The following is a 15,579-nucleotide window of genomic DNA, read 5'->3' on the forward strand; positions in this document are numbered from 1 at the left end:
TTTTTGCCAGTTATTCCCCACTTTCCCCTATGTCCTAAATGTTTGTTTTACAATGAATTTGTGATCCGTGACAGACTCAAGACTTTGCTCAGCAGAATTGGAAGTCAACACCACCGTAGCCCGTTCACATGAACGGCTAATCTGTAAAGGACGGGAAAGCTGCTAAGCTGCTCTGAAAACATCAGTGATCTTCTTAGGTTCTCAGCCGTCAGAAGCATTTAATACTGTTATACAGAATGATATTTTCAAACCCTTCAGGAGTTGCGATATTGGGAACTCACCGAGCAAAGCAGTCCCTGTCTTGTAAATGACTTCTAAGGACGCACCTGCCCGTTACTGCAGCCTGAAATTTGACTTTTCGCAAAGAAATTTTGACCTTAAAGGGTTTTAAACTCTGAAGGATGGTGCACTACTAACGCAAAAGCAATTTACAGTCTACTTCTCTAAAAGGATACGTACTGCCATTTATCACAAATTCTTGCCGTGAACACAATTATTTTCACATGTATCAAGGCTTCTGCTCGCACAAGCAAAGACATTTTTTCTTTGGGAGTGACAGACTTCTGTAGGCAGACATCGTGTGGTACCTGCTTTTAGATTTTAATGTTATTTAAAAGATAATAGCTGATATCGTTGTGATTTTTTCACAGGAAACGTTTGCAAATTTTGTTACAACTCTTCTTCTGGGCAAATAATAATTTAAAAAAAACATCCTTAGTGCAGACTTTGGTCTGGTTCGGCTTCTTCTGGTGAGTTCTACTGCCTGGAGAATGAAACAGTGTCAGCACAGAGGCTGCTTATAAGAAGCTGGAGTAGGAAAGAGTTCTCTGTGACTGAGGTATCAATGCGGCGTTTTTCCCAGAGAATGAGAACTGGTATTTTAATATAAGTGGCATTCTCCACATATATCAAATATTAATTATTGCCTTCATCACTTACCAATTACTAGACATGACTTCTTGTCTTTATTCTAGCCGTTTTTCTGATAATCATGAGAACTATCAGATTTTGCAACAGCCACAAAAGAGAAGGAGTCTAGCTTACTCTGGTAACGCTTCTGCATAACATATAGCTGTAGAAGTGGTAGAAGAAAGGTATGACAGTTCAGCTGATTTGAGACTGGCTTACTGAAATTCATGAGGAAGAGGCAGAAATAAATCTTCAGTCAAGTAATATATTTTTGGTCTTCTACTTCTTTCCATTATCTTTCGCTGTTTTTCACAATGTAAAAATTGAAGGCTTAACATAAAGAAATTATGAGGATGTCCATGGTATCAAGCTCTCATCTTGCTTCTTGTAATTTAATGGGAATTTTTCCATTGGTTTTGGTAAGCAGAAGATCCAGTTCCTCTTGGGCTCATTGCCACCCATCCCAGTGAAGACAAGAACCCCTGCTCTGCGCGTTCCAAGAACCCTGCCGGCTTGACTTCTGAAAATTGCAGACTGGGAGCAAAGAATTGGAAGAGACCTTCGCTGCATAGCACCAGTAAGCCCTGGACTGCTGGGCCCTGACAGTTGGCACCACTTTTGTATTACACCTTGGGAATATTAATTTTGCCTTTAAGTTAATTTCTGCTCCAGTTTTCTGGACCTTAAGCTGTTTTAATGCAGAAAAAGTGATTTACTACATCTAGCAAGGATGCTAATAGGGAACTGGAGATAACCTGACTCTGTTTTTATGATGGAGTTTGCCAGTATCAAATTTTAATTCTTAACCAGCATGCACATTTTCAGTTGTAAACCCCTGTTCTTGAACAAATCCATCGGCACTTAAATGAGCCATTTTACGTCTTCCATTTGCCAAATGCCTACAGGGGAAGTAATAACTCCAGTTAAAACAGAATACAGTTACAACATGCCCTGTGCATGAGTTTCAAGATGAAATGCTATGTCTTGAGTGGCAGAAGTTAAACCCACCCGCTATTTCAAGCCCGCTACTCTCAACGATTATTTCTGCTAGGTCCTTAAAGAAAATGCGTCTTACACAGCGTCCATATAAAGACTGACGCAGATTTTCTCCTTATAATTTTCAGTTGTCTTTGACTTGTGATTTAACAAATTATTTTACTAAGATGTGTCACTATTCCTTGCTGCAAAATGAACTACAAAGCAGGAGCGATGGGAAGTGGCCCATGGTGGCAGATTCTGATTCTGGAGCATACTTCCCACTTACAGGGGAGAAACGCAGCCTGTCCTTCATGACCTAAAAGTGGATGTTGGGTAGTTGATTTTAAAAGGATTTTAAAAATCAAAAAGAATTTAAAAATTCTTCATTCAGTGAAGTGACTTATTCTTATAAAAGAACAAATCATAGACTCCCATATTAGAATATAGCAGAAGTCTGTTACGTTATTTTCTTTATTATGTCGGATATAACCGATCTTTAGCTACTCTTCCTTCTCACAGCAGCCCTTCTGCTAAGATTTTTCACTGTCTCTGAATAAAATTAAACATTAAAACAAACAAGTATGTATATTAGAATATTTTTCAGAAAGAATCCTAATTCCTCATCCCAGCTTGCTTTGTTCTTTATACCGAGACAGTTCAAGTCCCTTGGTACTACTGTAGTAGTGTTTGGCACTGCTGAACTGGGGAAGCACATTTAATTTCTTTATTTCACTACTATAAAGCAGCATGTTTAGGACTTTATTACAGCACCGTATGATGGCAATCAGCAAGTGGGTGCTGAGGAGGAGGCAGGGAATCCCCCAGACCCTTTCTCACTACAATTTTTAACAATATGCCTTTAATAAAAAAAAATTCTGCTGTTTTGTGATCTGTGGTGGATTTGAAATGTGAAAACTAAGATACTTCTTAAATTATGGGTTTGAATCAATGACAGATCATTTGTAGCAGATGCAAATGGCTGCCATAAAAAGAAGAGAAATTCCTGTTTTTCATGATTACACAATCGGTATTTGTATTGGAATGTCTTCAGAAATGAATTATGGAGGGTGTCGCATAATCATAGGCATTTAGAGAACTATGTAGGTCTCTGAAAGCAAGGAACTATACGAAGACCATAATATCAGTAATTGTACCTTAAGCAGGAGTTCCCTACTGAACAAAAGCTAACTAAGCCCCAACGCGTAGCACAAAAGCAGTCAACTATACTTCAACTTGAGAGATGTGCAAGAGCTGTTTAACAATAATACACATTATATGTTTAAATTTTTCTTGTTGATGTAAATAATAAAGGCAGGTAAGGTCAGCTTAATCGGTAAAGAAAAGGGAGTTGTTAATGTTCTGTGACATCACATTTCACTGCTTTATTTTCTAATGAGAAGGACATCTAATAGTTGATGAAAAACCAAAGTTCACAGTAATGATTAGCATTAAGTAATTTCTAATTTCCTTTGAATATGTAGGTTTCATACTTTTTTGGGGGGAATGCTGAAAAAGCTTTTCAGATCACAATGTGGAAGAGAGATGGAATAATGACGTAAAGACAGAAAGATGTAATTTTCTGAAATTACAATCTAATTATTAATAGTTAAGTACTGTGTTTAATCACTAATCACTCCTTAAAAAGAGGAGAAAACCTGAATTTCAGAATAAAAATTATGTTTCTCTAGCAGCTTATTCTTTGCCCATGCAATAATTGTCTGTTCATCTTAATACAACTATCACGGAGACGTATTTGAAATCCATATTGATTAATTCATGCACACTGTGACTTGTTTTCTAATTCTTTCTTTTGTCAGCTCGCTGGAATTGGAAGAAAATGTCTGTTCTTACGCCTCTGCTGGAATGATTTTTACATGAATTTCATAACAGCAAGATCTTCACTTGTATTTACGTGCAGGACTAACGTTTTAGGCTATAAGTCTGGCATGCCAGCAGAGATGATTAATTTCTATTGCTTTTGGGGACAAAAAAGGACTCCAGTGAAGCTCTTCTACAGTGAAGCTTTTTTCCTCCCCTTTTTTTCTTCTTTTGTTCTTAATACAACAACTGTTCTGTGTTTGCTTGTTTATTTGTTGAATTTTTGGATACAACTTGATTATTTTTCTTCCCTATTTGTGGTATTGTCAGCAATTTCCTGATGGATATTCTGTCTTGTCTTTTCTTGGTAATGATCCGATAACTAGACTACAAAATTTACACTATAAAGACATCTTTGTTTATAGCCAAATATCTAATATATGCTAATTGCTTCGTCTAAAATTCTGGTGGAGCCATGACCAAGGTTGTAATTTTAACGCAGATGTAGCTAGCATCCTGCCCCTACATTGCAGCAGCCGCCCTCTTACGCAGTTATGAGATAGTAAGTACTTTGTTGTGGGCTCTACTAGGATATTACTTGGAGGGAGGGCTCATTTGTAGAGTCCCAGTGTTTACAATGATTACATTGAATTATGGCATTCTGTAAATAGTTTTCTGTGAAAAGTACAGTAAGAAACCTACCTAGTATAGGCCTTTGACATCTCTAGAAGGTACTCAGGCAGAACTGAGATACCTAAGTCCAAAATAATAATGTAAAAACAGGGAAAATACATGGTTGATAATGATACTAAAGTTCCCTAAGCATCACAGTTCAGCTTCTGCTCAGATGTGTCCCAGTCTGATTAGCTTGCCGTTCAGCATCACCTATCATAACAGAGACCCAAAAACCATCTCTTCTTGAAGCTCATGGGCTTAATTTCTTATTCATTATCAAAGCAGGCACAATTAGAAAAAAAAAAATAAAGGTGGTCTCTTAAAAAGAGGCCAACAATGACGGTTCAGAACAAAGCACAGAAGCAGAGCCTGAAGGAGGCTGGGGAAAACCCACTTGCAAATAGGAGAGGAAAGGATGTCTCTATCTACATTGCTAATCATGGAAAGGAGGCTCTGCTCCAAGGTCAAAAAATGTTCATTTGAGACCTCTTTGGTTAAGATGATCAAGGGACAAAGTTTTCCACTTTTTTGGAGAGATATGGAGCAGAGCATTTTAGAGGTGCTTGACCAACCTGATTTCCTCTTTGACCAACCTGATTCCTTCTATGACCAGGTGACCCACCTAGTGGATGAGGGAAAGGCTGTGGATGTTGTCTACCTGGACTTTAGTAAAGCCTTTGACAGCGTCAAAAGGCTTTCTCCTGGAGAAACTGGCAGCTCATGGCTTAGACAGGTTTACTCTTCGCTGGGTAAAGAACTGGCTGGACGGCCGAGCCCAGAGAATTGTGGTGAACGGCATTAAATCCAGCTGGTGGCCCGTCACAAGTGGTGTTCCTGAGGGCTCGGTTCTGGGGCCGGTCTTGTTCAATCTTTATTGATGATCTGGATGAGGGGATCGAGTGCTCCCTCAGTAAGTTTGCAGATGACACCAAGTTGGGTGGGAGTGTTGATCTGCTGGAGGGTAGGAGAGCTCTGCAGAGGGATCTGGACAGGCTGGATCGATGGGCAGAGGTCAGCTGTATGAGGTTTAATAAGGCCAAGTGCCACGTCCTGCACTTGGGTCACAACAACCCCATGCAACGCTACAGCCTGGGGGAGGAGTGGCTGGAGAGCTGCCCGGCAGAAAGGGACCTGGGGGTGCTGGTTGACAGCCGGCTGGACATGAGCCGGCAGTGTGCCCAGGTGGCCAAGGCGGCCAACAGCGTCCTGGCCTGTATCAGAAATAGTGTGGCCAGCAGGAGCAGGGCAGGGATCGTGCCCCTGTAGTCGGCACTGGTGAGGCCGCACCTTGAATACTGTGTTCAGTTTTGGGCCCCTCACTACAAGAAGGATGCTGAGGTGCTTGAGCGTGTCCAGAGAAGGGCAACGAAGCTGGTGAGGGGTCTGGAGCACAAGTCTTATGAGGAGCGGCTGAGGGAACTGGGGTTGTTCAGTCTGGAGAAGAGGAGGCTGAGGGGAGACCTTACCGCTCTCTACAACTACCTGAAAGGGGCTTGTGGTGAGGTGGGTGTTGGTCTCTTCTCCCAAGTAACTAGTGATAGGACGAGAGGAAATGGCCTCAAGTTGCACCAGGGGAGGTTTAGATTGGATATTAGGAAAAATTTCTTTTCTTTGTCAAGCATTGGCACAGGCTGCCCAGGGAGGTGGTGGAGTCACCATCCCTGGAAGTGTTCAAAAAACATGTAGACGTGGCACTTCAGGACATGGTTTAGGGGACACGGTGGCGCTGGATTAATGGTTGGACTTGATGATCTTGAAGGTCTTTTTCCAACCTTAGTGATTCTGTGATTGTGTGATTTACACCTGTAGTTCTTAAAATGAAAACACAAAAGAAATTCTCACATAGAATGAAAGAATTCAGACAATCGTTGCTTTAGATTGGCTTCCTGAGATGCTTTCCTCTCCCTTCCACTGTGCACTGCATTTGGATAGCTTATCCAGAGACACAGATCTAGTAGCTTTGTGCCTAAAGGGAGCTAAGTGTATCTGTTATTATATTGTTGGAGGAGAGAAATCTTTTCAAAGTTTACATCTTGCAAACTTGTACAGAACTAGTAACAGGCATTTCTCTGGACCTTCTGAATTCTGAAGGCCTGCCGCAAGCAATTCAAGAATTAATTACAGAACTGGAAAAGTTGCAAAGATCTTTTATAATGGAAAGTTTCCCAGCAACTTAACCGCAGGAATCAGGTGAGTTCCTTTTTTTAACATAGCAAAGACTTCGACGATGCACAAATCAGTTTTGCTCCGTCACCTTTTCTGACGCACCTAGCACCGATTTCAATGTCAGTGACTCCAGTAACATTTGTCTGTTGGTCACAGTGCTCTCCATACAGCTTCTGAAAAGTTATTCAGGAAGTTAGAAATGATAGCAATATGACATGTGCTTCTAAGAGCTGATATCCCTACAAGCCCAGAAAAACAGGGTCTGAGCTTTTCATTTTTCTTATTTCAATATGCCGTTGCAGTGGTTTAGCAACAAAAGGATTTTAATACAAGCAGACCAAACCATCCTTATCACATTTTGCAGAGAGTCTACAAAATTTATATAGGAGCTGGAACAAATAAATGAACAGTAAAAGTCTAGCAGAAGTTGGCAGGACTGCAGTCTTGCAAAGCCTAGCAAAAGCAAAACTGCAAACCTTTGCTAGATGGAATTATTTTAATGATTGTGTTAAAAACCTTCTACTCTAGAAAAGCATCTCTTTCTTTCCCCTACAGACATGCTAAGTAAGCAGTATTTCCTCATATTTGTAAGCAATTCCAGTGAAAGTTCTTTAAAAGATGATAAGTTGGCATTCTGGCTGTAAAACCTGACTGTGATCTGCATTCCTTTTTGTGTCTTATTCTTTCACTTTTTTTAGAGACGTGAAATAGTTGAACTATTTCTATGAGGGCTATGGGAAATAATTTGATATTGCTGTTAGAGCTGATCATTAGTCATGTATAAACTGCCCATTTACTGTTTCTCATATCCCATTTTTGAAGAAAATATTGATGATAACATAGAAGTACCTTGGGAAGGCTTTGAAGAGGCTCTACAAAGCCATTAAAGAAACAAATTGCAAAACTGAGGTGCATTCACTAACCATGTCAAGTGAATGTAATATAAATGAAATATATTGAATGAAATATGTAATATGAAATAAAAAAAAGAATGTAATATGAATGAAATATAAAAAGTTCAGTTGAGGATTTCTTAGTTTCCACCTTTCTAGGAAGTTCATGCATGTTATTGTAAATGAAAATAATCTTAGACATACTATCTCCTGATTCCTGTTTTTTCTTATTCCAGAATGGAGAGAAACTGAGATGCTGCAGTTGTGGAATTTGAAGGAAAAGGTTATTACCCACTCCAAACATCAGAATTCCTCACTTCAGTTTAGGGAAATGTTGCCTTAAAACAGATAAGACCTATATGAGACCTATATTAACGGCAAGTCATGGAAAGGCAGCAACAGTCTTACAAACATCTGTATGAAAAGCTGAAATTATGAAAATGAAATTATGAAAATGAGAGACTTGGGAAATCAGGTAAGAAAAGCAGTGCTGTGAGTCTGAGGAAGAGAGGAATGGGTGCAAGGTGAGTTTAGGCTCACATCTGTATAACCTTGGGCATTTAAAAATGTGTTATCATAGATGAGTAACGGGAGGAGGAGGAGAGTACCAAATTCAGCCTATCCTTCCGTAAAAATCCAACTGCCAACTCCCTGCCTACCAAGAAAAAAACTGCTGTAGTAGTGACATGGTAATGGCTAATCTCATGATGCACACACCTGAAAAAATCCATTGTCAGCACTAAACATGATAGCAAACCCCTCTCAACAATGCATATCACTGCGCTTATCTTGCCATCCTGCTCTTCATACTGATTCTCTATTGAAAAGCCTTCAAGAAAAGGCCTTTCATAACCAAGTTCCTCAGAGGGTGGGGCGTAAAGGACCATTTCCACTTGTGATGGCGAAGCATCATGGTGGAGCAAAAGGGAAGGATGATCCTGGGCAGAGGTGGAAATTTCAGGGGGCTAAAATGTCTTCACGGCCATGCTTGCCACCCGGCCTCACCCTGTGATCAGCGAGTAACTCTCTTGCTTCTTCCACTATAATATCTGCATACGAACAAGAAGTTATGTTTTCTCCTTCCTACAATTTGGGAAAAAGTGTCATTTCTATTTTTAATACTTGAATACGCCTGAATGCTTTAACACTCTTTCATATGAAAAGCAAAGATAATCTAACCACCAGGAAAAATAAATGATTAGAGAACGGAAAATGGTTGTGTTGTCTTTGGCTATGAAACAGCAACTAAATGGTTAAATCTTTATAATTTCTTAAGCCATATTAGTACATCTATAACTTAATTTGCCTTGTACAGACAATAGCAAAGACTGCTGTTTTCCTTCTTCTGATCTTTTATTTTCTTTTATTTTCTCAGGGTTTTGCCATGAAAGTTACTTTAATCTTCGTAGATAAATCTTCAGGTTTCCTTTTTTTTTTTTTTCTCTTAAGACTTCAGCTGTCTTAAGTCTTTCCATTTCATCATGTTTAAATATTTTAGACAATTTGAAGCCCTATTTATAAATGGATATGATTAAGATTAGGCTCTAATAAGTGCTAATCTTTTCCTCCAACCAGGGAGATAAAGCCTGTCTTAAACCTGAATGGCTTAAGACAAGTTCATTTTTTTTTTATCCTTACAAAGTGAACAAATAAAACACTGTCCAGCAGCTGTATTCACTGGAAGCACTGAAGATAATCCCTTCCATTTATTACTACAAAGTGCTTTTCTTTGTAGTATCAGCCTCCTTTACCTTTAGATGTGTAGGCTGCAGATTGCAGAGCTGCCTGAAACTTGGTAATGAAACCTGAAACTCACTTGGTCTCACCACAAACCCGAAACTTGGCTCCATTTTTTGATACTTTTGATTGAATTTTGGGTGAAGCAGGGCCAATAAAGGCACTAGTGATTTTTCTTCAAGGCATTTGTAAGCACAAATTAATTACCTAGTCTTTGCACGACTCCTCAAGGTGAACATCTCTTTTTCTCAGGTAAGCTCAGATGCTTTGATGTTTGTTCCTCTGTGCAGTTTTGAGTTCATTTCTGCATGTGCTTAGCTGAGCCCAAGGTTGAGCCCAAGGTTTTTAATCAAACAAGGAGCTCTGGCTGAGCAAGTAAACCCCTATTTATGAAGAATTCTAAAATATTATCGAACATGACCATGTCATCCTGGAGTTCTGGGAAGCGTGAAGGACAATTTTGACAGTAAACCAAACACGTAATAGAGACTTTGATCTCAGGGATTTTACTGCATGACAGGCTGAAAAGTTGGAGTATTTTATGACATGGAGCATGAGCTTCAGGTCACTGACCACAAGGGTCAAGGAAGCTCAATGGACAACTGGTGTGTTTCCACCACCATCTTCCTTGAACGTGCACCCTGCTCGGGTTTGTCTTCCCAGCAGACTTAACCATCCCTTCCTTATCAAGCCAAAGGGATTATGCTGTTCAGGGGTTGGCCTGCATTTAAATAGCTTTAATACTCCAGACCGTCTTAAATGGGATCTGATGTGACTAAAAGTATAACATGCTTCGCAGCTGATTGATTGGTAGCCTTCATTCCATATATGTATCTGCAGCCAAAAATGGTGGAGGAAGAGGGAAAACAAGGTTCTTGCTGTATGACAAAATGGAGCAAATAATTCAAAACTAATAAATAAATACTCTGCTTTTATTGAAAGTGTATTAGTAGGGCATGGCTAGGTAAATAAAATGATGTTATTTCCATTTCTTGCCTGGTCAGAGCTATTCCAGAGCAAATTTGAAGCTCATTTCCTGCAAATACTGTTTTATGAGATTTTAAAACTGGCTTTTGGTAAATGTTCATGAAAGTGGAATTTGAACTACATGAATGTTTGTGGAAAGTGAACAAAGGGAACTTGAGAAAAAACAAAATCATATTTTCTGTTCCTTCTTCTACTAACCTAATTCATAGCCCTCCAACCTCAGAAAGCTTGGTATTTTGGGTCTGGGAGCTCACCTTCACAGGAAGGAGTGTCTCCCTAGCGGCTTACCAGCCTCTGCTGTAGGCCCCTGGTGCTACAGCCCACCACAGACACAGGAAGGATGGGGAGAGTGACTCTTCTGAAGAGGACCCTCCTCTCCTCCTTTGGCAGCTCTCCCCTACAGCCCACCTCTCCGTGCTGACCTGCAGCTGCACGCAGCGACTGATCTCCTCTGGGAATGGCAGGAGGCTGGAAGGAAGTAAAATTGGCCAAATCAAGCCTGAGGCCACAAACACTGTAACATTCATCTGTCTCAAGGGCTGAGCCTTATGGTATGAAAATGTGGCCAGGGAATGCCATGCAGGGAGTTGACTGGGAATGCCCAAATGGCGGATCTTCATCTATCTGTAAACTGCCCAGTACTGAACTCAACAGACCTTCTTCCTTTCCCACGCATCGTTCAGTTCTGCATCTTTCAGCTCTGCAACGAGCTGGCTAAGTCCTATGTACCTTACCTAAAGTTACAGAGGAAATCCATTTCAAAATGTTTTAGAGTTGCGGAATTCCTCAGTCCTGATGTAGTAAAAGCTGCTACCAGTTATGCCACAACAGGAATAAACAGCCTTTTATTTTGTTTGAAATTGAAGCTTGAAACAAATTTAAAGGATTGCAAACCAAGTAGGAATGTACCAAGACTAAAAGTCAGCCTTGGTAAGATTCTTGCCTCTGTGCTCAGGTGTTGTTTCTAACTGTAGCTTTAAGTACAGAGTTTCAAAAATGGTTTAAAAATATTTTAACGTGGACCGAACAGACAAAACCCACGAACTTAACAAATGTGGTTTCCCTTGTTGTCAAGAGCAGTATGAGAACAAAGGTAAATAACAGCACCAGGAATAGCCTCAAGAAACACAGAAGGTTTATAACTTATAGCACAACTCCACCAGATGGATTTTAGTTGAATTTCAGTTGTTTTTTTCCTTAAAAACTTTACATTTATTTTCAAGAAAAGTGACTCTGGGAGAAATTAGACATGCACTCCTTTATTTTATGTGATTGACATTTGTGAAAGTTGATTGCAGGAATACGAAATGATGTTTGATTATGAAAATCAGATCTACGTAAATGAAACAAAAAATAGAACTGAACGCCAGACAAGACACATAAAATGGCTGAAGCTTAAATAATCTAATTATAAATATGGTGACTTACAGAATGCCAGCATCAAATTCTGCATTACTTCATCTCCCACGTATGTAAAACTAATGGTCCAAATCTCATACAAAACAGGCTCTTGATGCTTTTCCAGCGAAAGTACTCGATCCAAAGCTCACAAAGTCAGTATGAATCATTTAAGTTTTGGAAGTTGAATGCCAATTTTTCTGCAGAAAATTACCTTACGTATAAACTACAAGGAAAGTCTTGCATTTTTCCTAGCGGAAACTTTGTAATTAAAAGTAGTCTTGAGTATTGTAACAATGATTGGGACATAATTTATCTAGAATAATGTATTAGTTTTACATTCTTTAAAGAGAACAGGTAAGTATCTCATGTACAATGCCTTTCAATAATGCATTGTTGTAGAATATGTGATACGAAGAACTGCATTTACGTGGCTGCCAACAACATGGTTTTCCTACAGGAAAGAATGTGTTTAAATGCTACAAAACAATGCTCCAAATAAGGTCCTGAATACACACTGGCTATTGCTAATGGCACAGTTACGCTGTGGACACTGCTGTGCTCCATCACAACAAAGACTTGACAGAAGGATGCAGACACTGGGGTTTAGGATGATGTAGCCTCCTCTGTATTCAGCTACCGGTTGTTTTTAAAGGTGAGGTTTGTGTAAACATCTTCTAAAAATAATATTTTTTTCCTGATGCTGATGTCACTTTTTATTCTGAAGTGCTCATTTACTACCAGGTAGAAGCCTAAGATGGCTCCAGTTTGCATGGTCTTTGGAATTATTTTGTTAAAACAGATTTATTACTACGTTTTCACCAAAACATTTTTGGTCAAACAGAAAACAACTTCAAATTTGTTTCAAAGAAGAGAGCATTAGGACGTATTTTTAGACTGAGACACATTATGCAAACTAGGGTTCCTTCTCAAGATCATAAAATCCATATGTGTTTCCACAGGCTCTCAACACAAATTGCCTGTCAGGGTAAAATCTTGAAAACTGTACTGCAACCAGGATGATGAAGGAAAATTACTGCCAGACAGATTATATAGTCAAGAAAAACTGTGTAAGTTATTTTGTGCCTCCTAGCTTGAATACATATGGGACAAATGCAAATTTTCCAAATGAAATACAGCTTAGAGTGCATAAATTTCAAACAGATAATAGTTTGCACTTATTAAAGCTTGGCTTGGATCATAAACAGAGTGCTTTTTCCTGAAATGCCAGCTTTTCTGTAAAGACTGTTTTTTTCCCTGAAGGAGTATCAATTGTAAATAGTGGTCTAGGCACCAAAATTGGAAGGGCTAGACTTGAAGCAAATAAACTGAAAAAATATGATTGATTAAAAAATTACTATCTTGCCATGCACTCTAGGTATCCTTTGAGGGAACGGCATGGGAGTTACTGCTTATTGGCAGATATGCAAATATCTGGAATAGCCAAGAAGTGATGCACATACATCTGCATACAACTGCACATACCTACAGGGTGGGCATAGATAAAGCTTTTCTGAAAAATTAAATGTCACAAGGAAGCCTCTGTAGCTCTCTGTGTCCTGAGCACTAACCGAAGGTTAGTGTTAGCAGTGGATAACGGGCATGAAAAGTTATTCAAAGCCTCCTTGAACTCAGCTATGTTGATTTAGATTTAGCTGCTTAAACCATGGCACTAAATCAGCAGGAAGAGTATATTGGTTCCTCCAGAGATGAAGGTATAAATAAACAGCAAGTTAGAACGAAAATATAGAAAAGGCCATAAAAAACGTGAAGAAAGTACATTCTTAAAACTGAAAAGTCAGGGGGCAGAAGTGCTGTAAATGCATTATTGTATTTTTGGAGGGCCTCGCTCTTGCCTTGGGGGCCCGATGGCTGTTGACGCTGTGCGTGTGGCAGCAAGCGGCAGCACCAGGTCTACCTGATGTGAAGGGACTTCGAGGGTCAGCTTTAAAGCCAGAGAGCGCGAAGTTCAGAGGCCGGGCCAGCCGCAGGGCGCCGGCCGTGATGAGGCCCTGGGTTCGTGCCCCTTCAGTGGGGGCTGGAGGGTGGAGCTCTCGGGCCGCCCACGGGGAATGTCTGTCGGGCTGGAGCCTGCTGGGCAGCCCTTGGACAACCCGGCGCTGTAGCTCACAGGAGGGGGTGCTGACCTGCGGTCTGGATTTGGCTAAATGCGAACACGGCCTCTCAGGTACCTGCACAAGAGCCGGGCTCCAACAGACCGTCAGGCTTGCTGAGCACAACCGGGCCCCAGCCCGGCGCCGCAAACCCCCCCGCCGCACGGAGTAGGCTCTCCCTGCGTCCCACCCTCAAAGCGTCAAATGGACTCTCCCTCTCCCCACGCGGCCTCTGCGGCCGGCCCGGCCGCCCACAGGTGGGGCAGCGCGTCGCCGCTGCCATGGGAACGGCGCGGGGCGGCGGCGGCGCTGAGGGGAAGCGGCGCCGGGCCGGGCCGGGCCGAGCCGAGCTCCCACGGGGGTGAGCCGGAGAACCGGCCCGCGTTAGGCCGCCGCGTGGACGTTGGGTCTGGCTGGAACTGGAGGCGGAGGCCCAAGCCTGTGTGGGGGCGGGGGTGGCGCGGCCGCGGCCCGGCGAGCCCCGCCGTCGGCCGGGGGTCGGCCTCGCCGTGGTGGGGGGGGTTCCCCTCAGGGGTGGAAGGCTCCCGCCCGAGCAAGCGCGTCCCTTCCCGGGAGTGGCCACCCGCCAGGAGGCCGGTGCCGAAGGGCTGAGAGAATATTTGGGGGCAGGTGCGAGTGCCCCCAAATTCTGTCGGGGAATGCCCTCGCTACGTACCCTTACAGTCTGAATTTGTATTTGTTTTCTACGCTTTTTCTCTTCATTCCCCCCCGTTACGGTTTTCTGGTTTTAGGTGACAGTTACAGGAAGTTCCCTTCTTCCCTGTCCTTCCTACCTTTCCTTAGTCTTAGTGAAAAACAGAGTTGTCGGAAACACACACACTCAAAAAAAGAAAAGGCCCACTGCTTTGACAGCAGCATCTTTTCATACCTTATTTTGTCTGCCCTTGTGCACTGTTCTGTGTTTTGCTAGAGCTGTTGTCTAGACTGACTGAAATCTGTAAGCCTTACTTAGCAGAGTCTGGAGTTTGATAGAAGTATTAAAGGTGAGTACTGACTTTGCTCCATTTAGTCCCCTGTTCTTATCCCCACCTGCTTCTTCACTTACTTTTGGGTGATGCTTCTGCAGGAGCTCACAGGCCAATTTCTGTAGCTATGTAACATGGATAATAAGGCATTTATCTCATGAAAGGTACTTGGTAATGTGTGGTTTTTGGGTTTTTTAAATGCAGACTTCATAGAGAGAGACAGACCATTCTGCTAGTGTCTTCTGTGTTTGAAGTTACTTAAAATGTAGTTGAAATCCAAGCTCTTGATTAAACAGTGAATGTGCACAACTGGTAGAAACAGGTGTTGACTTTCCAGAGTCATTGAGACAAGACTTCTTTCCAGTGTGTGAGAAAATTGCTTAGTATGGGAAAATAATCCAGGGAGAGTATCATTTAGCTGTTTTAATTGGATTTTCATGATCTTTATGCATGTTGTATGGCATTAAACATAGAAATGGATAATTTTTTTAAAAACAAAGTTTGAAATGGGTAATGTCACAGATACTGAGGCATAGAAAATACAAATTTATCCCAAGAGACTGGGTTTATATTAGCATACCTGACTGCTGGATTTAGATGAGCTGTTAGGAGCAGATTTACAAGGCAATCAAAGTCTGTGTGATTTTTTTTTTTATGTAACTTTTTTACTTTTTTTTTTTTTTTTAAAAAACCAATTAGTGAAATGTTAAAGGGCATTGTTTGGAAGGACCAGAAGTCTCAGTTCATATACTTAACAGCAAATAGGTGGAGAGCAATGCTAGACAAATTCTTCGTTACACTAAGAATTCTTCTTCAAAGGAAATAGTTTGGTTTGAATTATTGGTAAGAGGATAGGACTCAGTCTAGCATGAAATCCGTGTTCATGGTTATGATGATTGGATGAGAGCTGTTACATAT

This window comes from Phaethon aethereus, assembly GCF_964289735.1.
Source record: "Phaethon aethereus genome assembly, chromosome: 9".
In the NCBI taxonomy this organism is placed as follows: domain Eukaryota; kingdom Metazoa; phylum Chordata; class Aves; order Phaethontiformes; family Phaethontidae; genus Phaethon; species Phaethon aethereus.